The sequence below is a fragment of the Mirounga leonina genome, unplaced genomic scaffold (genome assembly GCF_011800145.1).
Source record: "Mirounga leonina isolate KUSES-001 unplaced genomic scaffold, KU_Mleo_1.0 Mir_151, whole genome shotgun sequence".
In the NCBI taxonomy this organism is placed as follows: domain Eukaryota; kingdom Metazoa; phylum Chordata; class Mammalia; order Carnivora; family Phocidae; genus Mirounga; species Mirounga leonina.
Window position 1 is genome coordinate 65477389 of NW_023270377.1, and position 5245 is coordinate 65482633.

The following is a 5245-nucleotide window of genomic DNA, read 5'->3' on the forward strand; positions in this document are numbered from 1 at the left end:
TTCAAGGAAGCCCCCTAAGTGATATACCCTGCCTGTCTTTCTGTAACTGAATATGTTAGTGCCAAAGTCTTGCATTTAAGTTACTGACAAAAGTGAATATAGGTTACTTGTGGTAATAAAAATACATTATAAAATAAGTGATAATCTAAAACATCATGTTTAGGTACAAATAGGGCCATAAGATGATACTAAATCCAATTCTTACTTTTTCTTAGCCAAGATTTTACTTAAAAATGACTTGAATTATTGACTAGAAGTTTTCAGAAACATGCTTTGAGGAATAGCTGCTATTCAGCTCTAGTTAACAGTGATGATCAATTGAGTTTCTTATGTTTTAGCAAAAAATTAAAAAAGAAACTGATTTGTAAATGTAAGCACTTTTTTTAAATTCTGAGAGAATAAAGTAATTCAGAGCTTGGTAACTAGAGTCAATAAATTCAAAGCTTTCCATTTTAAAGTTACATTGTTTCCAGTTTCTTATGAAATTATGGTTATGAAATATAGTTATTTTCTTTTCTAAAACATGCTACTATAGGGGCACCTGGGTGACTCGGTCAGTTAAGCATCTGCCTTTGGCTCCTGTTGTGGTCCTGGGGTCCTGGGATTGAGCCTAGCGTGGGGCTCCTTGCTCAGTAGGGAGCCTACTTCTCCCTCTCCCTCTAGCCTTCCCCTGCTTGTGCTCTCCTGCTCTCTGTCAAATAAATAAAATCTTTAAAAAATAAAATAAAACATGCTACTATATAACAATCCTTTGTAGGAGTGTCTGTAAACTCCTTAATTGTTCAGATTCTATTCCTGCCTCAGCATTTAGTTAGCTATATGCCTTTTGAAAAGAATTATGACACCTTTAGTGTAGGATTGCCAGAAAAAATACAGGATGCCAGTTAAATTTGATTTTCAGATAAACAACAAAAAATTATTTTGCATAATTAAATATTGCATGGGACATACTTATGCCAAAAATTATTCACTGTTACCTGAAACTCAAATTTAACTTGGTATCCTGGTTTTTTTGCTTTTTTGTTTTTTGAGGAGATAAACCAATTTTATTGTCCATTACTATGTTATACAAACATCTAGAATAACAGATGGGTACAGAAGTAAATGAATAGTAAATAAGAGGGCAACGGAAATTTTTTAAGTTTGGATTATTTTCCAGGATGTTAGGCTGAAAACCATCTCAAAGCATGTGTGTGACTGATTTCAGAGTCGGTCTGTCCCTGGGCAAGGCCTGCCATACATTTAAGATGGTCAATGTCTTTGTGTGCTCTAAACTGGCTCTTGACAAAACTTTTGAGACCTATGAGAAAAGTAATGTATTCCTGGGGCTCCAGAGTTGTGCTGAGCTCCAATAACTCACCTGCAGAAGTGTTAATCCACCCCTCAGTCTGCCAAGAAATCCATCAGGTGGTCATATAAGGCTTAGGTCATGGAATTGGTGTTGAGTGTCCTTTCACGCAGACTCGCCAATGGACTGAAAGTTCATTTTCCTGATAGAGAAAATGTCACTTTTGTCCTCCTCTTCTAGCCCAACCTCATCTCCTGGGCTCCTCCTCCCCATCAAATGTTGGCAGGATGCTCTTGTGAATGTTGAAAGAGGCAGTGATCTTTTCTCTGGCAACTTTCTCCAATAATTCAGCTTCTGTCCCATTCACTTCCAGCTCCTAACCTCCAGACATCTTGGGAAGGGACTTAATGCTCTGTATCTTCTTTTCCTCTTTAATTTCATCATTCAGTAATTCAACAAAAGTTTTGTCCTCCTGGGTGTGCAGAGCGTCGCAGCTGCACCAGGCCCACGCACACACAGAATAGTCCAAAGGTCTGCATGCACTGTCGGGGCGTGGGGGTGTGTCTGGCACGGGGTCAAGCCCCAGCCAAGCCCAGCCTGAGCATCATGCAGCGCCGCAGAGGCAGCATCCCAGCTGCAGACAAGTGCAGGCGCGAAGGATGACCCAGGCTGTAGATTCTGACCCTCACTCCAGGGAAAGTCCTGCCCCTGGGCATCCTGTATTTTTATTTACTAAATCTGACAATCCTATTTTTTTTAAAGATTTATTTATTTACTTGAGAGCGAGAGATAGCGAGAGAGAGCACGAGTGGGGTGGGAGGGGTATAGGGAGAAGCAGGCTCCCCGCAGAGCAGGGAGCCTGATGTGGACTCCATCCCTGGGACCATAACCTGAGCCAAAGGCAGGCGCTTAATTACTGAACCACCCAGGCTCCCTGACAATCCTATTTATAAGTCTCTGTTTCCCAATAAATGTAATGGATGGTTCTTTCTCAGATTTAACATCATATAATTCCTCTCTGTGACAGACTCTTTTATACAGTACAATCATTTGCTACTTATTCATAATTCAAACTTTCCAACTCTAGAATATCAAAGCAATTTATTACTGTCTTATTGATGAAGAAACTAAAAGTTATGAAATTATTTTCCAAACTTTCCTTCAGATATGGGGATTATGAATTCCCACTAATAAAACTGTAACTGTAAAATGACTACCTTCACTGAATTGCCTTGACTTGGAAGTTTAACGACATGCTAATGCTGAAATAACTAGGTAACTTACTGGGTTTTTTGCTAGACTTTTACAGCCAATATCATTTGAAACACAGAACTCACAAATGGAAGGATTGTATTCCAAAACTACCATTAGCATGTTCTACCAACTCACTTTTTAAATTCCTCAACTTCCTCTAACATTATAAAAAAACAAAAAGTGAGATATTTCAGAAAGAATTGGAAGGAAGCTCTTGGGTGTTGAAATAGTGTTAGCAATAGCTCATCTTGTTCTACAGCATTGACAGATTGCAAAATTTATAACATGCATAAGAATCATGCCTGCAGCTATGAGGCAATACTTAATCCAAATCAAAATATATAGAAAGTAGACTCATACTTGCCTGACATAAAACTATGTTTTAGTAACATTCCAAATAAAAGGTCACTGACAGTCATAAATAGTTCCCATGCAGTCAGGGAATTCAGAGGTTAAAACTGATACGGTTGTATATCAATCCTTCGCACCCTCAGAAAGAACATCTTAATTCCATTTTCATGTTTTTATTCCAAAGATAACTATACATTATTTACTTAGTACATTCCCAGATCTCTGTATGAGAATATTTGTTCTTGACTCAAGTTATCCACCTTATTTATTACAACAGAAAACTGTAAATACAGATCTAGAAAATATATACTAACTGAATTTTTTATACAGTAGCTCCTATAAATACATAATCATACAAAAACACACCAAAGAAAATCACCTTATGCAAATAATCTTCTACCTAAGTATCTTATAATGTTTGATAAATGCTATATACCCAGAAGAAAATATTTTAGTCAACAGTGATCTGCATAGCTCCTTCTACTACCTTTTTTCTGGAGTACTTTTTTTTTTTTAAAGATTTTAGAGCACAAGCAGTGGGAGTGGCAGAGGGAATGTCAGAGGGAGAAGCAGGCCCCCTGCGGAGCAGGGAGCAGCGATGCAGGACTCCATTCCAGGACCCTGGGATCATGACCTGAGCCCAAGGCAGTCGCTTAACCTACTGAGCAACCCAGGCATCCCTGGATACCCTATTTTAAAATCAACCTTTGAGTACCTTTTTAATTCAGACTTAGACTTGTATGGTCAAAGCTGCCTGAGTACCCTCGATGTGCTAGACATTCTGTTCAGTCTGTTAATGAAATAAGTATTATTTTCTCCATTAACATATAAAAAGGACTCAAAGTTGATACACTCACATATATACAATCAGTTTATAATTCCACCCTTTTCTGTTTCCTATCACATTTTTCCACTTCTACCACAGTCACCAGTGCAAAATAGTTAAAATAGCCAATAATTAATGATCAAAAAATGAAAAAAACTATACCTGATATGTGCTAGATATAGTAATTTCTATTACTTTACCTGGACTTTTAGTAGTGTGCTCTTTCCATCATACCATCCATATTCCAAATACATAGTTTGTGAGTTATTTTCCTTGACTGGCTGCCTTTGATATTCCCAGGTAATTTTTTTTTTTTTTTTTTAATCTTGTAAGTAGAGGGAAATATAGAGTGTAATTAATTTAGGTCAAGGGTAGCTCACTCCAGAATGCATCTGAATTTCTGATCATCTTTAAATTTTTGTTTTTTGCCTTTCTGACCTTCATATTTCTTGGATGAAACTGGAAACATTCACAGTCTCAAAGTCTCCCCAAACTAAAGTAGGTCTTTTGGGACAAGGCAGGTTTAGGTAGCCAGTACCTTTGACCTAGGATTCAGAGATGGTAAAGGATATTCAGCATGATATTTATATAATAATAATTTTCTGTGGACTAACCCCTTGCAGCAAGGTAACTGTAATGTTACTAAAAATAATAAAACAGAAAAAAATAACTTTTGCTCCTCATTTTGCCACTTCACTAGTATTGAGTCCTCAGGCAAGTCATTGGCTTCAATTTGCAGAACTGTAAAATAGAGATATCTCTGCAAACTCTTAAAGGACTCAAACTAGACTCAGTGAAAAAAAGCACTTTCCAAGTTGTTACAACATGAAGTTTTGATATTAATAGTCCGTATATATAAATTCAATAGTTTTTAATGCAATGAACTTGATTACTCAAGTAATCAAGATGGAGACTGAGACTCATTATAGAGATAAGGAAATGAAGATTCAATAGTCGAATGACCTGACCATGGTCATCACAGGCACAAAAATCCAGAAGCTCCCAGCATGAAGCAGGAAGAGTTCTGCTTTACAGACTAGGCCTTAACCAAGACAAAAGTGGCTTCCATTCTTTAAGGGTTTCCATCACCCTTACTGGATGCTTATTTTGCCTTCACTGAATGCTTGTTCTTTCCCAGAAACAGTAACTCTTCTAATGTTACCCAGATAGGGAGTAGCCAAGCCAGGGATGTGAACCCAAGTCTGTCTGGCTCCAGAGCCTGAGCTCTTAACTGCTGTGGTACTTAGTTAACCACACACATGCTCAGCCTCTCAAGAGAAAAGGCAGAGGAGCTGGATGAGGAGCTCCTGGCAGAATGAAATATGCTGAGACTTGTTAGGTTTTATGTCTGGAAAGCCAGAGTCAGTGGCTGCCTCGGTCAAAGTTGTACATTTTGAGATACATGGAAATCAACAAGTATTTAAGGGCTTATGAAGCTCCTTAAGGGAGAAAAGTAGCTCCCATCTATAGTTACAATTCAATAGGCAATATTAAGATATAATTAAATTTATTTTTTTGTCCTTAGC

The 5245-nt window shown here is 37.7% G+C and overlaps 1 pseudogene; it reads right to left on the reverse strand.

Moving 5' to 3' along the window:
• Positions 1 to 1007: 1007 nt before the first annotated feature.
• On the reverse strand, positions 1008 to 2662 carry LOC118011658 (annotated as a pseudogene).
• Positions 2663 to 5245: the final 2583 nt, after the last annotated feature.